Here is a 27,998-nt window from a genome sequence, read left to right on the forward strand (position 1 = left end):
CCCAGTAGGAGGCAGCCCCCGGCCCTCAATTTTAAAAGCAAAGGGGGTCCCTTCCCAAGGAAAATAGCCAAAGGGTTCCCCCCCGTTTCTTTTATTTGGAAAAATTGGCCAGTAAGTTCAAAGGTTCCCTTTTGGGCAAAGGGAAATTCCCCCTTCCCCCCCCCCCCCCCCCCACGGTGATCAGCCTGAGTCTCAAGGGAGTTCCAAATTGAGTGACATGCACTGACCAAGTTTATACTATTTCCATGTCATATGAAGTATGAAACATGGGCACCATCAATGCACTGACCGTGGATAATTAAAGATTCTAAGCCATCTCCCTCTAGAGATGCTTAAAACTCTTTAGCCATTCTATTTCCCCCACCAGGGATATCCAACAAAGTCAATGCACCCCCCATGTACATACACAACATACAACGTATAAAACATGTGCACCATCAATGCACTGACCGTGGATAATTAAAAATTCTAAGTCATCCCCCTCTAGAGATGCTTACAACTCTTTAACCACTCTTTTTCCCCCACCAGGGATGTCCAACAAGGTCACTGCACCCCCCATGTACATACATAACATACAACATATGAAACATGGGAACCATCAATGCATTGACCGTGGATAATTAAAGATTCTAAGTCATCCTCCTCCAGAGATGCTTAAAACTCTTTAACCACTCTATTTCCCCCACCAGGGATATTCAACAAGGTCATCGCACCCCCCATGTACATACACAACATACATCATCACAATGACATTTTCAACAACATCAACATCTCACCTCAATATCGTTATCTACATCAACATTGCCTCATCTCATTTCAATGACATTATCAATAACAACAACATCATATCATATTAACATAATCATCAATAACATCATTAACTCATATCAACATAATCATCAATGACAACATTGTCTCACATCAATTAATATCCTCAATAATAGTATCATTAGTAAGTTGCATTCCGCATATACATACATGTATAGTTCTTGCCTGAGATTCACACTCCCCAGGTCTTTAGACCATACAAGTATAATAGAAACAATAATGTTATTCATCAATAATAGATATATCGCATCCCATTAGTAAAAAACATTGTTTTCTTGAAAACCAGCATGCAATAGGGACAGGCATACATCCCTATAGTTAGGTTCCCTGACCCCCAACTATGGTATTAAAAACTGTAAATGATAATAAACTCCCCTCACCTATCGTGAGCTCTCCGTCAATTCCTCTTTGCCTCGCTCAGAGGTCTCTCTCATTCACACTCGTCAGTCCAAACGCAAAGTTCTATATACCAAATTGAAGGAAATTTAGTATAGATTTCGAAAACAAGGTTAATAACAATATTCGGAGTCAAATACCCCTGTCAAAACATAAAGGGTTGAGGGGTGTTTTTGATTTTACTAAAAGGAGACATCATTTTGAAATTCCGCTCACGCCAATGTGATCGGGGTTCAGTGAAGGTCATGAAAATAACATCAATGTTATAAAAAGATAACTTTTACAATGTCTCATTTTCAAGGGTTTTTCAAAGGAAGTGTAAAAATACCCTATTACAGTACCCAAAACACAAGAGACACTAAGAGAAACTCAAATTAACTAAGAGAAAGACTTAGAAGTCAATATTACCTCAGAAAAGCTACAAAAGGAAGAATTGAGGGAGTTTCCTCCACTGAATCCTTGAGGTGGGTTCTGAGGATTCCGCTCCGATTAAAATGTTCCTCTTGGTGTGGGGGTTCAGCCGCAAGCAACGACGGCTCGTGGTGGCCACCAGTGGTCGTGGGTGGTGGAGAAGAAGGTGTTATAGTTTGGGTGGGCGTTTGGAGAGGAGGAGTGTGAAAAATTGTGTTTTTCATGCTGAAGAACATATTTATAATCTGGAGATCTTGCCTACACTAATTCTCGCTCAGCACGCTAATTCTCACTCAGCGCAATTCCCTCTCGGGTTGGAATTTGATGCAATCCTACCCCACAAGGGCATTGGATAGAAGAATCCAAGTAGATTGAGCCAGAGATGCAAGAGAAGGCCCTAGGGTTCTCATGAGCCTTAGGGTAGATTTCGAGCCCATGGGCTAAGTACGAGCCCACTTATCTTTGTAAATATTAGATTAAGGTTTCATTATTTTTGGGCCTTGTATTTAGGGCTCCATAATGTAGAATTTTTCAGCCCTTGTATTTTTGGGCACCTAGACTAGTTGTTGTATTAGGGGTAGTTTTGTAATTTCACATGCATTGAGTGAATATTTGTAATTTACATGATGTAAGCTCCATTGGAGCTTGTAGGCCTAGGATCTTCTTCATCAATGGATTCCTTTGCTTCTTAGAAGATGAATGGGAGCGGAATGGAGAACGAAGAGAGAGAGGAGACACCACTTCAAGGAAAAGATGAGTCTAGAAGAAGCTCACCACCATAGGAGGCTATGGATAAGAGCTTGGAGGAAGAAGGAGATGAATGAAGGGAGAGGAAGAGAAGAACATGAAATTTTGTGCTCTAAAAGAGCTCTGAACTTTGAAGTTTAATTCTCAAATGATCAAAGTTCAAAAAATACACACACATGACCTCTATTTATAGCCTAAGTGTCACACAAAATTGGAGGGAAATTTGAATTTCTATTCAAATTTTACTTGAATTTGAAATTGAATTTGTGGAGCCAAAATTTCACTAATTATGATTAATGAATTTTAGCTATGGTTCAGCCCACTAATCCAAGATCAAGTCCAAGATTCTCCACTAAGTGTGCTTAGGTGTCATGAGACATGTAAAGCATGAAGGACATGCACAAAGTGTGACTATATGATGTGGCAATGGGGTGTAGCAAGCAAATGCTCACCTCCCCCTCTAAAATTTAATTGGATTGGGCTTCTCCCAATTCAATTAAATTTATTTACCAACACACACATCAAATATTCACTCAATGCATGTGAAATTACAAAGTTACCCCTAGTACAAAAACTAGTCTAGGTGTCCAAAAATACAAGGGCTGAAAAATTCTACATTTCAAGGGTACCCTACCTACATTATGGAGCCCTAAATACAAGGCCCAAAAATAATGAAACCTTAATCTAATATTTACAAAGATAAGTGGGCTCGTACTTAGCCCATGGGCTCAAAATCTACCCTAAGGCTCATGAGAACCGTAGGGCCTTCTCTTGCATCTCTAGCCCAATCTACTTGGAGTCTTCTATCCAATGCCTTTGCAGGGTAGGATTGCATCAGAATTGAACTTAGCGCGTTAATTCTCGCTCAGTGCAATTCCCTCTCGGGTTGGAATTGCGCTTAGCGCGCCCATCGCGCTTAGAGAGACATTCAAAGTTGTTATTTTCAAAATTCCAACGGTTAGACTATGGAGAGTTGTGTTAGGAACCTCCATTAGAAATTTGAAGAGGATCCAACGGTTAACGAATCCGGGATCACGATTTTACTAAAATAGGTTTAGGTAAAATTTGAAATCTCATGATTTCAACTTAGCTCAACAAAACTCCACATAACTGAACATCCACATCAAGAAATTCACACATGACTAATTCAAGCCATACCTCAACTCATTCAAGTCAACCATATAGTCAAATGACACGATAAATTCAATTAAACATCGATTTATAATTAGTAATATTTCAGGGTGTTATAGAACCCACTGCCATGACAGAGTTTTGATGATTCCCATTTTTTAATATGATATTGTTTCGTAGGTTCCAAAGACACCAACAAGTAATGTGCCTAAATAGGAACTTAAACCTTTGATGCTTTTTCCCCTTAACACAAGACCTAGTTGACTATATAACGGCTAAATATCTTGAGGTAAAGCCATAGAAAAATCCATCCATGCGATAAGCCCTTTTTCCATAATTGATACATGAATGGAAATAACAAAATAGATTATTATAGTCTTCAACCATAATAAAAAAAACACATGATGTTTCCAAATTTGGCACCAGAACTCCACGTTTTTGCAATTGTACACAAGTTGACAGCCTATCTAAAAGGAGTCTCCATGAGAATAATAGTACCTTGGATGAAATTTAACATTTCCAAAATTGTTTACCCAAAAGTGAAATTACCTATTAAAGCATATTGTAAGCCCGAGAAACAACTAGGTGTTTGTACATTGAAGACACTGAAAACATATGTAAACCAAGTCCCCTCTAACTCCAAGAGTCTTGTTCTCTAACCCACAGTCGAGCGTGTGCTAATAGATTCCCCAAACTACTAACAACTTTTCTTCCCAAACAAACAAAGGTCGTCTTCACCTCCAATTCCAAGATATCCCCATCCTCAGATTCTATAACCATAGTTGCCACCAAATCATCTTCATTTCCTGCTACTTAAAATAACTGGGGCAAAACATCTTTGAGACTACAATTTCCCTTCCAAACATCTATCCAAAATAAAGTCTAAAGTCCACCACCAACATTCCTCATTGCTAGCTCCAAAAACCAATTTATAGGACAACTCTTGTTATAATTTAATACCATGACATCTTTCCACCAAATTGACGATTTAGGTGGTATATTCTAGAGTTAATATCGAATTGGACGTTCCTATATCTGTACTTCAACAGATTGTGCCATATTACATGTTTATCCTATAGAAATCTCCATCTCTAATTTGTTTGCAAGCTTAGGTCGAAAAATTCCAAGTCCACACCTAAACCACCTTCTAGCTTTGGGCAATAGACCAATTTCTATTCTGTAAGTGCTCATTAAACCTTAAGACTTATCTTGCCCCTAGTAATTAAGCTCCCTAGACCCAATTCACATAAACTTTTTTTTATTAAAAAATGTTTTAAATGAGATTATTGTGCGATGAGTAAGTGCTTTAGGCAAGTGTGATGAGAATCAAGAGTTGAACAAGCACACTCAAGAATCTTAAGGAATCCTTTACAAATTCCAAGTAGGCCTATTCAAAGTGGAAACATTAAATGGACTTGTTCACGACATTTGGCCCAACCATAATTCTGTCCAATCTAAGTCTGAGCTTAAACAAAGGTTTATACTAATTTGGGCTAAAGATGGAGCTGAAGAAGGAGTTTTGGGCCAAAACCACTCAAATTGAGTTCTGAAAGTGATATTAGACTATAATGTGAGAGAAAACATGACCATGGATTTTACAAATCCTAGTATGAACAAACAATTTTTTTTCTTTCCATTGATTGTAGAAGGAACAATGCATAATATTAGTAATGAAACTATTCAAATTGAAACACAATCTAAGTGTACTAGAAAAAACTATTTTTCCAGTTTCAAATCAAATGAGGAAACTATTAATTTACAGTACTGGAAAACATGAAGTTGGATTTACAAACTTAATAGGAACAAACAAAAGCATAATTTTTCTCATTGATTATAGATGAAGAACTACATAATATTACTAATGAAACTAGAATATTGAAGCACAATCTGAGAGTGTACCAGAACTAGGCACTCTTCTAGTTTTAGTACAACCGAAGGAACTATTTTATAGTAATGGGACAACAAATCAACATTGATTTATGAAACTTGTTACAAAAAAGAACATGAGTTTGGATGAAAGAATAAGCTATATTAATGGACAAAATATAAATGAGACACACTTTCTATTTTCCTAGATAGTGGTAATAGTCCATGACTCCATGCAATAGAAAATCCTAGCCAAATGAAGGAATTATTTTATAGTAATGGGCAGCAAATCAACATTGATTTATGGAACTTGTTACAAAAAAGAACATGAGTATGAATGAAAGAATAAGCTATATTAATGGACAAAATTTAAATAAGACACACTTTCTATTTTCCTAGATAGTGGTAATAGTCTATGGCTCCATGCAATAGAAAATCCTAGCCAAATGAAGGAACTATTTTATAGTAATGGGGCAGCAAATCAACATTGATTTACGGAACTTGTTACAAAAAAGAACATGAGTATGAATGAAAGAATAAGCTATATTAATGGACAAGATATAAATGGGACACACTTTTTATTTTCCCAGATAGTGGTAATAGTCCATGGCTACATGCAGTATAAAATCCTAGCCAAATGGTAAAGATCCACAAGCAGGAAGTGAAGAAGTAAGTTAAATATTGCAAACAAACCACCAAGTAAAAAATAAAAATATTGACCTATTCATAGTTACTTTGTTTGGCTATCCCTGTAGCATTTGCATGAACATTTATTCTTAAACCATTTAAGAAATCTTTCAAAGGATAAATGTTAATCAATGAGCCCCTCATTGCAAATAGAAAACCATGTCTATGATACTTAGGCTAATAGAAAACAATATGACAAAGTTCTATCATAACTAGAATAGGATACTCAAGTAACTAAAATAAGATGTAATATAAACTCTCAGAACAACATGTAATGCGAAGTCTGAATAAAACTAAATACAAAAAGTTTAAATTTCCCACAATATAACTTCATCCTTGAAACTATATAGCCTCAAAGTCATAAACTAAATTATATATTCATTAAACTATATTTCTGTAATTTTAAAAGAAACATTGAAATCCAAGTCCATCCATCAAATATCCCATCCAACAACAAAATGGCTTTCAAGCTTTCATCAACCTCAATACTACATTTGCCAAACTCCAAAATCAACATACAAGAATTAATTCACAAACAATCCAAAACAAAACAAAACTAACATGCAGAGTGTAACAATGACATACCTTGCTCGTTTTGTAGATTGTAGGAATCAAAACTAATCTCTAATACTACTCTTCAAGAGAAATATTAGTTGAACCAACAACATATTGTTGAGAAACCAACTCTGTAAAAAACAAAAAAATTCTTGTTTGTTAAGTCAAAGGACACTTATGTCTTAAGATGAATCAGGACCTTAATTATTTTGATTAGATGTAATTAAATGCAAAGGTTAAAAGTTGCATCTTATGAAAAATATGAGTTTTATGTTTTGTATCTGATGCTTTATCAAAACATATCTTAAGAAATTTGTGTTTGATGTTTCAAACAATAAGCAGATAGAGTCATGATTTGATATGACATTTAATACTATGGATTTGAGATTTCTTTTGCAAAAGCATTCTTCGAGGATATGTCAAATCCTATGAAGAATAAATGAAATTCTTTAATCGCCATCAAAAGAAGATCTTTTGTTGCACAAGACCTACCCTGACACAAAGGAAGTGATTACCTCTTGTCTTAACACACAAGCTTTAAAGAGTGGATTCTCTGCATAAGGATAGTACGTGCATTTAATGCCCCAACAGCCACATTCATCATCAAGTGAAGAAATCTACCCATTGTGAGACAACACACACTTGAAGATGAGGCCTATATAAACCAGAGGCCTTGAAGACTTGCAATAAGAATATTGTGTGAAAAACATTCATTATTCTTTCTATAAAAAAGATTCCTATATATTCTTGTAAATTTAGAAAAGGCTCTCAAAACACCTTGAACATATTGAGAGAAAAAGACTAAGTGTTGATTGTATATCCATCTATAAGATGATTCTAACTTTAGTCTCTGAGCAAACTTCATCCACAAATATATTCTAATTTGTTTAGAGCCAGCAATGGCTTGGTAGGACAAAGAATACTAGGTTTAATCAAGCTTGGGGTAGAGCTTGATTTGTAGAGCCGAAAGTGATCATAACGCAATACTTATAACTTGTGAGAAGTTAGTAGAACTTGGTGTTTTTCCAAGAACTAGATGTAGTCTCAGTGGTAGAGACGAACCAATATAACTCATTATGTCTGATATTTTCTTGCTTTCCTTTTGCTTTCAACTGACCAGGGTTTGAATTGGTTTTTATTCTTTTGAAAACATCTTGTGCTTTAAGTGTTTGTTTTTCATCGTTTTAGTGTGTTTTTTTTATAAGATATGTTATTTGTTTAACAAAGTTTCTTCTTCAGATGAAAAACTTTGTTTAATTACAAAAAAGGTTTCAAAGCCTCCAACTTTCAACCAATCTTGTATACAGATAAAAGCCTTCAACTTTTAGGTGATAGAAAACTATGAAATGGATTAAGCACCCTTCCTCCCATGCTAAATACACACTTAGATGCTACTGTAGAAACAAACATAGCTAATAGCTCTTGTGCTATGTTTGAAAGGTTTTAATATCAACATGAGTTAACTTTCCACCAATCTAGAATGATCAAATTTTCAGTTCTATCAATCCCTTCCTTTCAATACTTTTGAAGCTTAGTTTTGTTTGTTAAGGTTACCTCTTTAGTTTTCAAAAAATGATTTCAACCATTTGAATATATCTTATAAGTAGGTATATTTACATCTACTTGATACGTGTCATCTTGAGTCCTCTCTCTATGAGCATTATATTTAAACAATGATTTCAAAGTAGACTTTAGCCTTAACTTCAACCCATTTTCCCTATCCTACTAAAAAAGTTCATCAATTTCCAAATTCATATGTTTTTGTTTAGACCTTGGATCTAACACAATAACAATCAACAACATTGTTGGTTCTAGTTATAAATTCTGCTACTCTTAATCTGCACAAGATCAAAAAACAAGAAAAACACAGAAAACACAGCAAAGCAATGCACAGCAGAGCAAGAACCCAAAGATTTACGTGGTTCGGCAATGTGCCTACATCCATGAGAAAACGCAGTTCATCATCATCACATTGATCATGAAATTACAAGTTCAATACAAGCAGCAACTAGCTTTGATCTCTCTTGGTTTCTCTTTTGACAAAACCTCTCTCAATCACCTAGCTCACTACCTCCCTTTTGAACTCTCTGATTTCTGCAGTTTTTTTTTTCTGCTTCTCTATTTTTCCAGCCACTCTCTTCAAAAACCCACACACTGCATTACATGATCAAGAATATATATGCACACTCTAGCTATGCTTTGGTGCCAAAACCAATTCAGTTATAATAACTGAAAACAGTTATGACAACACCAATTTAAAGTCTTCTCACTTGTGTCATTATTTGTGATTTTGAGTCACACACCACAAATCTCCACCTTGACTCTAAATCAACAATTTTCTACCTTGTGATTCAAGGCTTCACTTCTACCAATCTGCTTTAGGCATCTTCAAAATTTATCAAATCCAAGCAGTGCTTGAACTTGACACTAGAAAGGGACTTTGTGAACATATCAGCCGGGTTTTCTTCTGTTGAAACCTTCTCCACCTTCACCTTCTCAGATTCAATCACATCTCTGATGAAGTGTAGTTTCACATTTATGTGCTTTGTCCTCTCATGGTACATTTGGTGATTTGCTAAGTGAATGGCACTTTGGCTGTCACAATGAATTGTGACACAAGTTTGTGCTATTCCAAGTTCATTAATCATACCTTTAAGCCAGATTGCTTCCTTCACTCCTTCAGCTAGGGCCATGTATTCTACTTCGGTTGTTGAAAGAGCAACAACTGATTGTTGATTTGCTTTCCAACTGATTGTTGTACCAAACAAAGTAAACACATATCTTGTTAAGGAATTTCTTGTGTCTACATTTCCTGCAAAATCTGCATCTACATAGCTTGTGACTTCTGCCTCATGTGTTGTCTTCTTGTACCTTAAACCAGCTTTCAAAGATCCATTTAGATACCTTACTTTCCACTTCACAGCTTCCCAATGTGCGCTGCCAGGATCTCCCATGAATCTGCTTATTATACTTACAACATGAGCTAAGTCAGGTTTGCTGCAAACCATTCCATACATTATGCTTCCAACACCACTGGCATAGGGTGTTTGATTCATTTTAGACCTTTCTTCAGCTATTTCTGGTGCTTGAATAACAGATAGCTTTGTATGATGACCAAGTGGTGTGCTAACAGGTTTGCTTTGATGCATCCTAAACCTCTCCACCACTTTCTTGAGGTAATTGCTTTGGGACAAGAATAGTTCACCCTTTGCTCTATCCCTATGAATATCAATCTCGAGTATCCTTCTAGCTGACCCTAGATCTTTCATCTCAAATTCTGTGTTGAAGCTTTCTTTAAGTTGCCTAATCTCCTCCTTGTTGGCACTTGCTATGAGGATGTCATCCACATACAAGAGAAGGTAAAGAACACACACTTTCCCCTTTTCAGGATATATACATAGCTGTCATATCTGTTTCTAATGAAGCCTTATCTGATCAAAAACTCATCAAATTTCAGGTACCACATCCGAGGACTTTGCTTCAGTCCATACAAATATTTTTTCAGCAAGCACACCTTGTTTTCCCCTTCTTCAAAACCTTCCGGTTGGTTCATGTAAATGGTTTCCTTCAGATTTCCATGGAGAAAAGCTGTTTTAAGATCCAGCTGTTCAAGTTCCAAATCATACTGATTTACCAGACCAAGTATGATTCTAATCGAGCAATGCTTCACAACTGGTGAAAAAATCTCATTGTAATCAATTCCTTCAACCTGTGTAAAGCCTTTTGCTACCAATCTTGCCTTGAATCTAGGCCTTTCTACTCCTGGAATGCCTTCTTTCTTCTTGAAAATCCACTTACATCCAACAGCCTTCTGTTTCTTGGGTTGATCCACAAGTATCCAGGTATTGTTCTTTCTCAAAGATTCCATTTCTTCACTCATTGCCTGAAGCCACAGCTGGCTGTCTTCACTTTCAATTGCTTCCCTCCAGGTCTTAGGTTCTAAATTTTGAATCTCCTCAGCAACACTCAAGGCATAGCAAATAATATCAGCATGACCATACCTCTTTGGAGGCTTTATCATCCTTTTTTCTCTATCTCTAGTCAATTGATAATTGAACAAGTCATGATGAGTATCCAGCTCTTCATTATCTCCAGCTTCTCCTTGATCAGTGAGATCAATAGCATCTCCACTGCCATGATCTAAAATTTCAGAATGCTCCACCTCAAAATTGGTACTCTTACCACTTGAGCTGTTATCCTTCTACTCCTTATTTAGCATTGCCATTCTGCTCTCATCAAAGGTTACATCCCTGCTGATGATGCATCTTGTCTCACCCGATTCCAATTTCCACAGCTTGTACCCTTTAACTCCTTCAGGATAGCCAATGAATACACACTTTACAGCCCTTGCATCCAGCTTTCCTTGTTTAACATGAGCAAAGGCCAGCGATCCAAACACCTTTAATTTTGAATAATCAGGTGGTTTACCGCTCCAAGCTTCCATTGGTGTCTTGAAATCTAAGGCTGATGAAGGACATCTATTAATCAAATATGCTGTTGTGTTTGCAGCTTCTCCCCAAAAAGTCTTTGGCAGTCCTGCACTTAGAAGCATGCACCTCACTCTTTCCAAAATGGTCCTATTCATTCTTTCTGCCAAACCATTCTGCTGTGGAGTGTGAGGGACTGTTTTGTGCCTTTTGATGCCTATTTTCCTGCAAAACTCATTGAACTGCTCTGAAACAAACTCTAGGCCATTGTCAGTTCTTAAAACTTGAAATTCTGATACCAATGACAGATGTCGTACCGGATGTCACGACATCACGCTTCAGAACATGCAGATGATGTTTGACAGTATGAACAGATTAAACAAGTAAATAACACAAGAAAATTGTTAACCCAGTTCGGTGCAACGTCACCTACATCTGGGGGCTACCAAGCCAGGGAGGAAATCCACTAAAATAGTGTTAGTTCGAAGATCTAACAGCCACTGTTTACAACCTTCTCACCTAACCACTACCCGTGCAACCTCTACCTAAGAGCCACTCTTAGATATGAGAACCCCTCTCACTCCCTCTCAATCACTCTCCCGTGTTTACAAATAAATCAAAGACACACCAGAGATTGCTCTCTGAACAAGAGATCAACTCTACACACTCAGGTCCAACACTTGATGTTAGGGTAACATCAAGGTGGCTCACAAAACACTCAAGTCCCAAAACTCACAAAATAACTCTTCAATCCCGGACTTGGTAGAAAACTCGTGCAGCCTTCATGTTTATATAGCAGTGTGCGTATCTGGGCTGCAACAGCTTGCGTTGGATGAGATCTATCATTCTCCTGAAAAATCTGCACTTAAAGATCTAAAAGATCAAGTTTGATCTTTTAGTTTTTATCTTTAATCTTTAATCCCTGAACGAACTATTCAAGTTTGTAATTCGAACTTTAATTATCTTTTAATTCGTTCCTAAAGATAGATCGCCAAATCTGTTGCTAACTGCACATTAATCTGTTAAAGATATAACAGATTTATGTGTCCAGTATTTTCGGGCCGGATGTCAGGACATCGTGTCCGACATCGTGGATCCTGCAGCTTCAATTCTTCATTTGACATTTTATCTTGCCTTGTGCATTGTGCAGCCCAATCTGATTCCTTGACATAACGTTGGACATCATGTGCAGCAACTCCAGCTTTCCTTCATTGTCTAAGTGCTTATGTTTTAACAAAATTTTAGCCAATCTTTTAAAGCTCAGTAAAGCTAAGCACTAACAAAACTTTTAATTTTGTGCCAAGTTGATTTCCAACAAGAGTATGCCATTCTCTGAATTTTTGAAAAGCTTCCGACTTATTTTTCAAAACATACAGCCATACTCTTCTTGAGAAATCATCTATGATGGTGAGAAAGTCTGAGCTTCCACCATGAGTTTTCACTCTAGATGGTCCCCATAAATCTGAATGCACATACTCAAAAGGCCTAGATGAAACATGAATACCTGTGCCAAAGCTTATTCTATGGGATTTACCAAGCACACAATGATCACAAAATTCAAGTTTATCTAGTTTATCACCATCTAATAGATTTTGTTTCTCAAGTTCATGTAATCCTCTTTCACTAACATGACCTAATCTCAAATGCCAAAGTTTTGTTTTATCAATCAATGTATTACTAGCTACCGATGCATGTCCTACAATAGTGGAACCTTCAAGAATAAACAAGCCATTACTTTTATTCTTGTTACCCTTAGCTATGATTAAAGATCCATTTGAAATCTTAAGAACACCATTTAAAATTCTAGTTGAATATCCTAGATCATCAAACATGTTTATGGAAATAAGATTTCTTTTGAGTTCTGGAATGTACCTTACATTTTTTAGTAGATACTCTCTATTATCAAACATCTTTAATCTCACAGTTCCAATGCCTTGTACCTTACAGGGGTAGTTGTCTCCTAGCAATACAGCTCCTGCTGGTTTCAATTCCAAGGTTTCAAAATAGTCCTTTCTCGGGCTGCTGTGATATGAGCATCCAGAATCCATAATCCATTCTGTTTGTGTTTTGGTATTAGAAGCTACTAAAACACCTGCACTCTTATAACCTTCAGAGGCTTCAACAATGTCAGCGGAGTCCAAAGATCCTTTCTTGATCTTGTTTGGGCAGTCTTTCTTGAAATGACCAGTTTTGTGACAATTAAAGCATTTGAACTTTGTTTTCTGGCCATTCTTTGAATCCCTTGACCTTGATCTGGACTTCTTTCCTCTTGTTCCCTTCTTTTCACTCCTTCCCCTTGAAATATTTAGGCTTTCACCATTATCCTCAGATTTGGAGTCTTGCTATTTTTGCATCTCCTTGGTCCTTATTGAGGTCTGGACTTCTTCTAGGGTAATGTCTTGATCTTTGCCATAAAGAATTGCATCCTTGAAATGTTCAAAGGATTTTGGTAAGGAATTTAGAAGCAAGAGAGCTTTATCCTCCTCTTCAAGCTTTACTTCAATATTTTCCAAATCATCAAGAATCTTGTTGAAATCAGCCAATTGTTCAGTGGCTGTTCTTGACTGTCATCTTGAAGGTGTACAGTTGTTGCTTCAAGCATAGCTGATTTGCAAGGGACTTTTGCATATACAATGACTCCAGTTTTAGCCACATTGAGGTTGTTGTCCTTTCTCTTGCAACTTCTCTTAAAGCTTTATCTCCAAGGCATAGAATGATTGTACTTCTAGCTTTAGCAATCATCTCTGATTTCTCCTTTGAGCTTAGAGATTCAGACATCTTTTCTTCTCCTTTAAGAGCTTCTGCACAGCCATGTTGAATCAAGATTGCTTCCATCTTGATTCTCCATAACCCGAAGTCATTTTCCCCTGAAAACTTCTCTATATCGTACTTTGTTGTTCCCATCTTTCTTGATCTTGATCCTGTCCCACAGACGGCGCCACTTGTTGGTTCTAGTTATAAATTCTGCTACTCTTAATCTGCATAAGATCAAAAAACAAGAAAAACACAGAAAACAGAGCAAAGCAATACACAGCAGAGCAAGAACCCAAAGATTTACGTGGTTCGACAATGTGCCTACATCCACGGGAAAACGTAGTTCATCATTATCGCATTGATCATGAAATTACTGTGGAAGCAAAGCTTTATGATGAATCAACAATGATTCAAAGGTGTTTTGATGATAACAATGATGACAACGAAAGATGATGACAAAGGTGATGAACAAAAAGCTCAAAGATCAAAGAACAACTCAAGTGAATCAAAGAACATCTCAAGTGAATCAAGAACAAGTCAAGAGTTCAAGAATCAAGAAGAATTCAAGACTCAAGAAGAAAGCCTAGAATCAAGAATCAAGATTCAAGATCTCAAGAATCAAGATCAAGATTCAAGACTCAAGATTCAAGAATGAAGAAAAGACTCAATCAAGATAAGTATTAAAAAGTTTTTTCAAAACTTTGAATAGCACATGAGTTTTTGACAAAACCTTTACCAAAGAGTTTTTACTCTCTGGTAATCGATTACCTATTGTTGTAATCGATTACTAGTAGCAAAATGAGTTTGAAAAAGTTTTCAAACTGAATTTACAACGTTCAAAATATTTTCAAAAGGCTGTAATCGATTACAATGTTTTGGTAATCGATTACCAGTGCCCTTGAACGTTGAAATTCAAATTTAAATGTGAAGAGTCACATCCTTTCACTCAAAAGCTTTGTGTAATCGATTACACTTATTTGGTAATCGATTACCAGTGACTGTTTATGAAAAATCTAAAGATGTAACTCTTCAAAAAGGTTTTGACTTTTTCAAATGGGTTTTAAGTATTTTCAAAAGTTATAACTCTTCTGAATGGCCTTCTTGACCAGACATGAAGAGTCTATAAAAGCAAGGCTTTGTTTTGCATTTTGAATCAATCATTCCAATCTTGAACACTTTTCCAATTCATTCAAACAATCCTTTACAAGCCTTGAATCTCTTTGAACTTCTTCTTCTTCTTCTTTGTACCAAAAACTTTCTGAAGTTTTCTGGTTTTCCAAAACTTGAAAACTTGTGCTATTCATCTTTTCATTCTCTTCTCCCTTTGCCAAAAATAATTCGCCAAGGACTAACCACCTGAATTCTTTTTGTGTCCCTCTTCTCTCTTTTCCAAAAGAACAAGGGACTAACCGCCTGAATTCTTTTGTGTCTCCCTTCTCCCTTGTCAAAGAATTCAAAATGACACAGTCGGAGAATTCTTTTGATTCTTCCCATTCCCTAATACAAAAGCGTTCAAAGGTTTAACCGCCTGAGAATTCTTTTGTATCCCCATTCACAAAGTATCAAAGGTGTAACAGCCTGAGATCTTTGTCTTAACACATTGGAGGGTACATCCTTTGTGGTACAAGTAGAGGGTACATCTACTTGGGTTTGATTGAGAACAAGAGAGGGTACATCTCTTGTGGATCAGTTCTAGTGGAGGATACATCCACTAGGGTTTCAAAGAGAACAAGGGAGGGTACATCCCTTGTGGATCTTTGCTTGTAAAAGGATTTTTACAAGGTTGAAAGAAATCCCAAGGACCGCAGGTCGCTTGGGAACTGGAGGTAGGCACGGGTTGTTGCCGAACCAGTATAAAAACTCTTGTGTGTTTGTTTCCTTCTTCCCTACTCTTTTACTTTCCACTGTGCATTTAATTTTTGTTTTTACTTTCTGTTAAGTTTCTCTTCTACTCCACATTCTCTTAACAACAAAAGTAAAAGCCTTAAAAGAGTAATTTTTAATTGGTAAAGTTTTAGGAATAATTAATTCAACCCCCCCTTCTTAATTATTATGAGGCCACTCGATCCAACAATTACAAGTTCAATACAAGCAGCAGCTAGCTTTGATCTCTCTTGGTTTCTCTTTTGACAAAACCTCTCTCAATCACCTAGCTCACTACCTCCCTTTTGAACTCTCTGATTTCTGCAATTTTTTTTCAGCTTCTCTGTTTTTCCAGCCACTCTCTTCAAAAACCCACACACTGCATTACATGATCAAGAATATATATGTACACTCTAGCTATGCTTTGGTGCCAAAACCAATTCAGTTATAATAACTAAAAACAGTTATGACAACACCAATTTAAAGTCTTCTCACTTGTGTCATTATTTGTGATTTTGAGTCACACACCACAAACATTATATTTAATTTGTTAGGATCACCTCAATATTTTTGATATTTTCCTTTCATGTTTTCCGCCATCTTACAAAGTTACATGTAGTAATACCTTCTTTATTGGACTCAACTAAATGGATAATCCCAAGCCAAATCCCTACAACCTTTAACATGTACACGTTACTAGTAACATAAAAAGTACCAGGGATGCGCAAAGTAGCTTAATAAACAATGGTCAGGAAGGGCAGAATAGCCTCAACATATTCCCAATCTTCATTAGATGGTAGACCTATCCCCTTTCCTAAATCATCAACATATTGTGGGTCATAAAACTCAGACTTCTGAAATGTCTTCTTAGGCTTCAAAGCAACATCTAATATCAAATAGGTTGAATTCCACCTTGTCTCAACATTTAAGCATATATGACCCACCCTTGTATTCAATGCTTTATTGTTCAACGCATTCTATGAATTTCATAAGTCTGGAAAGAGATGATCTAATATATTTCACTACCGCACTAATTATTAAAATAGAGTCATCAATCTGTTTTAGCCTACTACTCACAATTAGGTTCAAAATATGTGCAGAACAATGCATATGAATATAATCTTCTTTTAAAATGAAGTTATCCCAACAAAGTAACCTTTCCTTCAAGTGTAGAATTCCAGTGTCATTTGAGGTAGCATTATCTACCATCAAACTTAAAACAAGATTCAATCCCCATTCATTCAAGCACAACTCAACAAACTTAGTCATGGCCTGTCCCATATGGCTTTTTACCTAGCGAAAATTCAAAATCTTTTTGTGCAACTTCCAATCATTATCATTGAAGTGGGTTGTCAAACACATGTAGCTTGCATTTTAAGGTGAGGTCCACGTATTAGTAGTAAGACAAACTCTTTGACAATGTTGCAAAAGAAAATTCGTCAAGTTTTCCTTCTCCGCATGATATAGTACTAGAATTTTACAGGATAAGGTGAGTCATGATTTAATCTTAAATCTTGGTTGCAAAGTATTTGAATACCTCCTAAAAGCAGGATGCTCCACCAATCAAAAAGGAAGTTCAGCTTGCACAAACATCTTTACCATGTCTATCTCACACAAATATTGGTTGAATTTTCCATACAAAGGATAGTTATTGATACCATTGTTAGGTCTAAATGACCAACGTCTCATCCATCTTAGGTTTTAATGCATAACAATGAGTATAAATTGTTGATATTCTAATGAGTTTTTCCAAATGGACATGATTATTATGTTAAAGATATTTACAACATTAAGTATCATCCACAACCATAGGAAGTATGCTTTGTTTTAACCTAGCGTCCAACACGCTATATTTAGTGAGCCTCTACTCTTGTATGAATCAGTATAAAACAAAATCATAAGGTAAACTCACGCGTCCAATCTTAAAGACTAAGTATCAAGAAAAAGGGAAGTTCACATGTATTGTTTTATTCAAATTCTATTTGCCTCTCTTATAATTGAATAACCAACGTTTAAATTTAAGAAAAAGACAATATAGAAGAGAATAGAAGGCTTCCACAGAATATTCCTTTCGAAGGATGTTTTCACTGCAGACAAAATCCTCATCATTCAGAGCTTGACATGTCACCTTATTCTTCTATGAGAGACAATTGTCCTTTCAAGATATTGATGCAAATCCCATAACAGTGCTTCACTAAAGTGTATTAAAGGATGTCTCCCTCAATGAAGCAACTGACAAAAAACGAGAAATAGATAGAACAAGTGCGAGAAAATACATGAAGCAAAAACTCTGTTAAAAACACTAGACGATATATACATTGTTTTCATTCATTTATTCTTTGCAAAACAAAGTTGTTCTATATTTTTTATTAATTGTATGTTCACACTTTGAGTGTTAAGAATACTTGTATTCATTCAAACATTTGTTTGTGAAAGCCAAGAGTGGCATAGTGTTAAAAAAATACTTTGGTTTTCATATTCAGGGGGAGTCTAAGAAGATACTAAAAGTGGTGTTAAGAATATTTGTAAAGCTAAGAGTGACAAGTTAGAATACTTGTTTTGTAATCAGTTTTGATTAGTGGAACCCTTTACTAGTGAGTAAAAGAGAACTAGATGTAACTCAGGTTGAGCGAATAATTATAAACCAAGTGTTTCTACTTCTCTCCATAAAGATTTATTGAGTATTCTTATTATATTCTCTAACATCATTTTACCCCAAGTATTTATTTGAAAATCTGTTTTAAGAACCTTTTATCTGCCACTGGATGATCATATTGTTCTTCATTACATATTTGTTTTATCCTTAGTGAATGACCAATTTTTAACACAATATTATCTATATTATTCTTCATATCGTGAAAAGTTTATATCTTTGATAAATGCACTATTCAACCCCCCCTATTTTAGTGTGTTTCTTGTAGTTTCAACCACTAGTTAAGGATGAAATTGTTTTCTTCTTTGTTTGGGTTATTTTGACAACATCTTAACAGATGACTAAGCATTGAACTTGTTCCATTCTCATAGTTAATAATGCCATCACAATACTTGCATTGAGGCCTTTTATCTGTCTAAGGATCTAGTGCATTAAAATGACCCTAAGCTTTCGATCAATCTTTTCTTCCTTCATGGCTTTGAGGTCTCACATTTGTAGAGCTAGTGACATTTACTGGAGTATAAACCTCATTTTTTGAGATCGAAAAGTTAGCTTGATCACCCATTGATGACATCTACAAAAGAATGAAATTTTAACATCAAATTGCATAAGAGATTAATACTTACATGTTAAAATATTACACTATTAAGCTAGAGTTTCCCACAAAGCAAATTTATTGTAAATCCAGTCCCAAAGAAAAAATAATACCAATATACTATAGTATGATAAAAGGAGATATTCACAGTAAGTAAACAACTAAACAAATCTATCATCAAAATTATAGCAAGAGATGAATAATGTCCTAAAAAGGGGGAGGTAGAGATGAAAATATGTTGTTTTAAGGAATAAAAAAAGGACTAATATCAACTTAGGCAGCCTAGAATACTAACTCATTCCATAAAATACAAAATGATGAGATATCATGCAAGTTCTAATGACCCAGTAGGATTTGTAGCTTAAATTGGACGGAAATTTGACATGAAAATACACAAAAATGCAAAATCATGAAGATGTTCAATAAAAACAAAATACAATTAAAGCCTAGGGGTTAATTGAAGTTACCTTAGATTGAGGGATTGAGAGTGAAGAGAAACCTTGAATGATAGAATCAAAGACATTTCGCCAATTGACTCGAGTGTGACAAGTGTCGAGCGAAGGAAAAAGAATCGTTGCCGCAGTGTCACCACGAGACTAAGTGTGACTTTGTGTTTTTGGGTTGGAACAAGCACACTCAAGCATCTTAAGCGATCCTTTGCAAATTCCAAGTGGACCAATTACAAGAGCAAGGACAAAGAGATTCAAGGAAGCATTAAATGGACTTGTTCAAGACATTTGGCCCAACCATAATTCTATCCAATCTAAATCTAAGCTTAAACACATGTATACACTAATTTGGACTAAAGATGGAGGCGAAAAAGGAGTTTTGGGCCAAAGCCACTTAAATTGATGTCATTGGGCTATCAACTATACATGAGTTGGTTGAAATTATGCTCAATTATGTTATTTTGGGCTAAAGGAGTGCTTTTGTGACCAAGTGATGTATTTGGACAAATTTAGAGTTGAATAAGTTGTCTTTTCATTTACTTTGGTTTAATAAGTGTCTTTTAGCTTGGGGATAATAAATGTAATCAAGTGTTGCATAAACAAGCTGATTAAAGTGAGCCTTTTCATTTGCCTATTTTTTGTGTTGTTACATGGGGATTTAATGTCTAGTTATTACCTAGGTCAACACTTACACTATATAAAGGCAAAGGCTCATTGAATCTAGGACCAAGTTGAGTGACATTGAGTATTTTGAAAATTCAAATAAGTGAGAATTTTTCTCTTTGGTTCTCTTTAGAACTTTTTTTGACTTATCGAGGCTTGATCATCCTTGTGGTGTCTCCAACGCCTAGGGTCCTTCTTTTTTGCACTCAAGGGTTCAAGTGGATCACCAAAACTAAAAAGAGGTCTGCGAATATTAAAAATAAGGGTTCTGGAGTTGTTTATGCATGGTGAAGGTATTAGCACCCCACGTGCCCGTCACAAGGGATGATAACTTTTAATCGAGTGTGCAAAAATGTGACTTTAATATTATTTATTTTCCCTTTTATATTTTTTACTTTTTTGGGGTCGACAAGGGTGTTGCCTTTGCTCCTACGTATCCTCAGGTGCAATGAGGAATTCAGACCTACGTAGTTCTTTAAGTCTGAGTTTGTGTTAAATTGATTTTTATGTTTTTGAAAGAATCATTTTAATTGCGAACAAAAAGTCATTTAAGGCGTTGAACCTTGAAATGATGTTTTAAACTTTGAAAAGCGGAGAGAATCGTTAAGGCGTTGGACCTTGAAACGATCTTTTAAATTTGAAAGGCGGAGAGAATTGTTAAGGCTTTGGACCTTGAAACGATCTCTTAAATTTTGAAAAGCGAAGAGAATCGTTAAGGCTTTAGACCTTGAAACGATCTCAAGTGATATTTGATAAAAAGAAGTTAGTTATGAGTTGTTTTTATCTTGGTTTTGTTTATTAACTTTCAATCTTTTTAAAGACAACTTTACAACACTAGTGATCGGTTAAGATTGAACTTTACAAAGAAAATCGAGATCGCCGATGATAGATGGAGAAGATGAATGTGCACATAATAACAAGGGGGACCCCTAAGGGTACATAGATCACATTCAAATCTTAAAAACAAAACTAATCGACGGTCGCACAAAGAACACCGAACAAGGAACAATGTAGGGAATGATCGCGGTCGCGATTCGGTAGTGCCTCGGCTTCGTTTCCTCTTCTTTCTTCTTCTTCTTTCTCTCTTCTCTCAATTCCCTCACCTTATGAACCTTGGAACCTCTTCCTCAGCCCCCTTCATGCCTATTTATAGCAAAAAAAGGCATTTGGGGGACCTGCAGCTCGCCCAGGCGAGCTGATACTTAGCCATGAACTAACTAGCTTGCCCAGGAGAGCTGGTTACTTAACATGGAAGTCTTATGGTGGCCCAGGCTATCCAGGGGCTAGCCTGGGCGAGCTAGGGTCTAGGAAACTCAAGAAAAGACCCTTTTGCCCCTCCTGTTTGGTATTTTTTGCATTCTTGGTCAAAACACTAAATGATCATCTATTTCGCACTATAACTGGCGTTTAACACCGTAAGTCGACTAGCAAGGATCAAAAGATCAACGAATGATAGTCCCTAGACGAAATTAGGGTATGACAGTTGTCCCTCTTTACTTAACTTTTATTGGAAATAAAGGAGAAGTAAAGATAAGGACACTAATTTCATTCGAGTGACCTTGTTATTCGACTAGGCAACTGGCAAAAACCAAGGAAGAAAAACCTGTAAACAAAAGGACATTGAAGCCTTATAAAACGTAAAAAGGAAGGACATGGAATTCCTATAGAGCAAAAGACATTTGAATTTTTTTTTTCAAAGCATAGAAATAAAGGACTTTGAGTCCTAAGAAGCACAAAGACAAGGACAATGAGTCCTATGAAAGATAAAGACAAGGACATTGAGTCCTATAAGGATGAGGACACTGAGTCCTATGAAAGACAAAAGATGTTAAAGTCTTATAGAGTGTAAAAGATAGAAGACATTGAAGTCTTCGTAAGTTTAAATGAAGACATTGAAGTCTTTGAAATGTAAATGAAGACATTGTAGTCTTTTGAAAGCGTAAATGACTGAAGACATTGAAGTCTTTGAAATGTAAATGAAGACATTATAGTCTTTTGAAAGCGTAAATGATTGAAGACATTGAAGTCTTTTAAATGTAAATGAAAACATTGTAGTCTTTTGAAAGCGTAAATAACTGAAGACATTGAATTCTTTGAAATGTAAATGAAGACATTGTAGTCTTTTGAAAGCGTAAATGACTGAAGACATTGAAGTCTTTGAAATGTAAATGAAGACACTGTAGTCTTTTGAAAGTGTAAATGACTGAAGATATTGAAGTTTTTGAAATGTAAATGAAGACATTGTAGTCTTTTGAAAGCATAAATGACTGAAGACATTGAAGTCTTTGAAATGTAAATGAAGACATTGTAGTCTTTTGAAAGCGTAAATGACTAAAGACATTGAAATCTTTGAAATATAAATGAAGACATTGTTGTTGGATCAAGTGGCCTCGGAATAATTAAGAAGGGGGGTTGAATTAATTATTAATGTGTCTTGACTAATTAAAAAATTTATCCTTCTTAATGTTACTAGATATAACTAGGCTTTTACTCTAAGTTAAGAAAGTAAAGAACAAAAACAATAACTTAACCAAAAGTAAAAGCGGAAATTAAAAGTACACAACGGAAATTAAAGAGTGTAGGGAAGAAGAAGACAAACACAAGATTTATACTGGTTCGGCAACAACCCGTACCTACATCCAGTCCCCAAGCAACCAATGGTTCTTGAGATTTCTTTCAACCTTGTAAAATCCTTTACAAGCCAAAGATCCACAAGGGATGTACCCTCCCTTGTTCTCTTTCAACAACCAAGTGGATGTACCCTCCACTTGAACTGATCCACAAGAGATGTACCCTCTCTTGTTCTCAGTATAACAGCCCAAGTAGATGTACCCTCTACTTGTACCACAAAGGATGTACCCTCCAATGTTTTAGGACAAAGAATTCTTAGGCGGTTAGTCCCTTGAATTCTCTGTGAGGGGGATACAAAAGATATCTCATGCGGTTAGTCCTTTGAAATATTTTGTATAAAGGGAAAGGGAAAAAGATATCTCAGCCGGTTAGTCCTTTGAAATCTTTTGTAAGAAACAGAAGATATCTCAGGCGTTTAGTCCTTTGAAATATTTTGTCAAGAGGGAGAAAGGAAGAAACAAAAGAATTCTCAAGCAGTTAGTCCTTTGAATCTTTTGGCAAGAGAAAGAAGTGAATGAAGAAGAAGAGTAGCATAAGTTTTTGAACAATGAAATTTTCTTGGAAGAGAAAGTATTGAACAAAAACTCTATGAAAGAAATTTATTAATCATGAAAGGAATCAGTCTTTTCTCAGTATTCTATTTGAAATTCGTGCCATGGTCATATATTTATAGTTATTTGATTACTCAAGTTAAAGTTTGTGACTCTTGACAATTTCTTTAAAACTAGTCACTTTAAAAGTTGTGACTTTTGAAAAATCTTCAAAAACAAGTCACCTTAAGAATTGTGACTTTTGGTAATTTATTTTTCGAAATCAGTCACTGGTAATCGATTACCATCATAGTGTAATCGATTACACATCAATAGATGTGACTCTTCATGTTTAAATTTGAAAATCAAAATGTTTAGAAACATTGGTAATCGATTACAAGTATTGTGTAATCGATTACACAAGTTTAAAATGATTTAAAAATGTTTTATCACTAGTTGTGACTCTTGAAATTTGAAATCTAATGTTTTAAACATTGGTAATCGATTGCATGCTCATGGTAATCGATAATAGCTTTGTAAATCAGTTTGAAAACAATGTTGGCTACTGATAATCGATTACTACCTTCTGGTAATCGATTACCAGAGAGTAAAACTCTTTGGTAAAAGATTTTGTGAAAAATTCTTGTGCTACTCAATGTTTTGAAAAACTTTTTTAGTACTTATCTTGATTGAGTCTTCTTTTGATTCTTGAATCTTGATCTTGATTGTTCTTGAATCTTGATTCTTGAAACTTGATTGTTCTTGAATCTTGAATCTTGAAACTTGATTGCTCTTGAATCTTGATTCTTTGAAACTTGATTCTTGAAGCTTTTTGACTCCTGATTCTTTGGAACTTGCTTAACTCTTGATTCTTTGGCATCATCAAAATAATCTTGGAAGTCATTGCTTCCACAATTGTAGTCTTTTGAAAGCGTAAATGACTGAAGACATTGAAGTCTTTGAAATGTAAATGACAAAGGACTTTGAGCCCTATGAAAGCATAAAGATAGAGGACCTTGAGTCCTATGAAAGATAAAGGCGAGGACTTTGAGTCCTGTGACGGCGAGGACTTTGAGTCCCGTGAAAGATAAAGGCGAGGAATTTGAGTTCTATGAAAGATAAATGGGAGGACTTTGAGTCCTATGAAAGATAAAGGTGAGGACTTTGAGTCCTATGAAAAATAAAAGCGAGGACTTTGAGTCCTATAAAAAATAAAGACGAGGACTCTGAGTCTTATGAAAATTAAAAGCGAGGACTTTGAGTCCTATGAAAAATAAAAGCGAGGACTTTGACTCCTATGAAAAATAAATGCAAGGACTTTGAGTCCTATGAAAGATAAAGGCCAGGACTTTGAGTCCTATGAAAAATAAATGCGAGGACTTTGAGTCCTATGAAACAAGCCAATAGGTACTAGTACCAAAGGGCTCAACCTTATGAGAAAGAAAGAGGTTGACTCTTTGAGAGGGTCTTTCATCCTAAACTCAAAAGATAGGGCATTAGATTTGGGAAATTGGTATATAAAGAAAAATCTATGCACTTATAGCCTAATATGAACATAATTTTTGGGATGCAGATGCATGCAACCTTCATCTTGAAATGCTAGTAATGCAAAAGGTTTTGAATCATGAAAATTGTGTAATGCTCATGACATTCTTTCCTATTTCTGTGATTTTGATTTTGATTTAATTTTTTTACTTTTTTTCTTTTTTTTGGAAAATACAGATTGACTGTCTCTTTCTGAAAGACATGATAACTCATGAGACCTCGTCCTATCTTTTTGCAAATCTCTTCGGGGTTTCCTTCAGAGTGTATGTTTTTTATTTATTTAATCACGTGACAATTTGGATGACGGCAGTGGAGCCATTTGACATTTAATCAATCAATTGAAATGTTGATCCTAGGGTTTTCCCCTTTCTTTTTAAAAACCTTGATTATTCTACATAGCAAGAAAACATAAGGCTTCGGGATTGATCGTGTGCCCCATTGAAGGATGGCAATGGATTGTCACACTTTGGTATGTGACCAAGTGAAACTTTCTGGATTTAAGATCGTAGAGTGATGCCAAGGGTCTATCGATCCCACTAAAAGTTGATGACATGGACTGATCCTGAAAGAATTTATACAACAAAGGCAACCCTTGGATTCAAAAGGAATCCTAAGGAGTTTGCATGAGCGACTAACATCAAGCGTACCCTACTATTACAATTGTCTTTGGGCATTTTCCACACGCTCCTGGTCAAATGAGTTTTCTTCTCAAATATGCAAGTGTGGAACCTCGATGATTCTCTTCTTATATATATATATATATATATATATACAACAATCACAAGCGTGTGCGGGTTTCATTCTAGAATTCAAACTTTAAAAGCAAAATTAGTCATTCCTTGATCCACATGGGCTTTATTGGGCATGTAACGTGGTCAGGGGTAAGAGGGCTATGAAAGAAAGGATTAGAGAGGCTCAAAGAGTGTTTAAGGGTTACATTGAGTAAGAACCTTGAGAGCGTTGCTTGTACCTTTTGGGTTGGGCTCTGCTCCTTTTGTCTTATACATTAACCCTTATTGCACTTTTTGTGCCTTCCTTGTAAAATCTGGAGATCTTTTGTCTCTCTTTTCTTCACTCGCCTTTGCTGGATTTTCTTTTCTTTTTCTTTTCATTGTTCCCAACTTCATGCATATGTTGTTTAGATTGCTCTTCCCGCCAGTTTAGCGGTGGTTCCTACTTAGGGTTCCTTTTTTTATTGTTTTTTTTGTGTTGTTTTTAGAAAACAAATATGCTTTGACTCGAAAGGGGTAGCAAGGGATAAATTAGTGTTTGGGATGTTGAAACACGGCCATGTGTCATTTCAAATCTTGACTAGATACTTTTGTAGTTTGGATTTTGGGACCAAACCCCTGATAAACACGCTCATTATCCTTTCTTCTTTTTATTTTTTTATCACCTTAATTTTGCCTAGGCCGCCCTTTTGGGTTTTCAACCTACCGGGTAAGAACTTTTGATCTGCCCCTAGGTTTGCTTGAGGCTCATGCATGGTGCCTCTCGTTGCCCCAGTGTAGGGCTTTGAGGTATCTATTGTTGTCCTTTGTCATGACCTTGCAGCAAGGAAAAATGAAAGAAACTGTGCAAGTTCTCGAAAATGAATTTTTAAGGACAAGAAATATTTAAAGGATTTTCAATTGACAGATTAAGCTGAACGACTCTTGTTCTTGACAACTCATTTTTCTCTCAAAAAGAAAACTTTTAAGAATGAGGTCACATGAATGTTTGTACTTCTTATTTTGATTTGAAACACAATCAATCAAATGTTTTTTCCTTCTTTTTTACTTTACTTGTCGTTTACGACACCCCACCAAACGTATAGAACGAGCAATATCTGATTGAACAAACTTGGAGATCAACTCAGGAGCGCAAGTCACTTGAGCAAACAAACTAACAACTTACATTCATATTCCAGTGAAAGTTAAATAAGCAAAGATGTAATTGTGAGAGAATGAGAGACAAGGACATCAAATTTATCCATATTATTAGCATTGAGAGACAAGGAAATCCTAATGAGTCATTGGAGACATCTAACAACAACCTTCAAATTTCCCCACGCATAGTGTCGCTTGACAATGTCAGAATTCAGAAGTAATTGTCCTCCTCGAATTTTAGCCAGCCTGCATCAATTAGACTTTGCACCTTATGTTTGAGGGTCATACAATGCTCAATAGAATGCATTATTGAGTAGATATGGGAGTAAGTTAGCATACGACACCGGAATTGGGGTGAATTCTATAGGCTTCTTTTCTAGAAAATTCCTTCCTCAGTTGGTGTTTTGGTTCGTGTTAAGGGTGGTGTTTGGTATCGGATGTGCAGCAGGTGGTTTTTGTGGCTGATTTAGGGGTGGCCTTTGTGGATGATTGAGTGTCCTTGGATGATAGTGTGGTGGGTAATGAGAAGGACTAATATTGGCTGAGTATTGATATTGTTGAGCTGGTGGGAAATTTGGCCATGTAGGAATGGCAACATGGGTTCCTCCCTCCTTCTTGTTCTCTTCATTTGCCCAGGCTTCCTATTCATCAAAGCAGGATAATAAAATTTGCCTCTTCTCAGACCCACTTCGGTCCTTTTGCCGGTGATAACTAAATCGGCAAAGCTTGAAGGCATGTAACCCACCATCTTCTCATAGTAGAACACCGGTAATGTGTCTACTATCTTTGTTATCATTTCTCTCTCCATCATTGGGGGCGCTACTTGAGCTACCAAATCCCTCCACCTTTGGGCATATTCTTTGAAAGATTCATGCTCCCTCTTAAACATGTTCTATAGCTACATTCTATCCGGAGCCATATTAGAATTGTATTGATATTTCCTAATGAAGGCAACCAATAGGTCTTTCCAAGAACAGACCCGGGACGACTCCAGATTAGTGTACTAGGTGATGGCTTCCCTAGTAAGACTTTCCTGGAAGAAATGAATCAACAATTTTTCATCTTTTGCGTATGCCCCTATTTTCCTATAGTACACCTTCAAGTGATTCTTGGGGCAAGTAGTCCTCTTGTACTTATCAAAGTCCGACACCTTGAACTTCGGAGGAATGACCACGCCGTACACTAGGCCCAATTCTGCCATGTCAGCAAAGGCATAATTTCTGCCTCCTTCAATGACCCTTAGCCTTTCCTCTATATGATCCAATTTCTCCCTTTCCACCATAGCAGGAGGGACTCTTCCCACTGCAAAATGCAAGGGTTGTGGTATGAGCAATATTGAGGGCCCCCCAAAGTGTTTGGCAGGGGTATGCCACCAAATGCTTACCCCATAGTAGCATAT

This window comes from Glycine max, chromosome 2 (genome assembly GCF_000004515.6).
Source record: "Glycine max cultivar Williams 82 chromosome 2, Glycine_max_v4.0, whole genome shotgun sequence".
NCBI classification, from domain to species: Eukaryota; Viridiplantae; Streptophyta; class Magnoliopsida; order Fabales; family Fabaceae; genus Glycine; species Glycine max.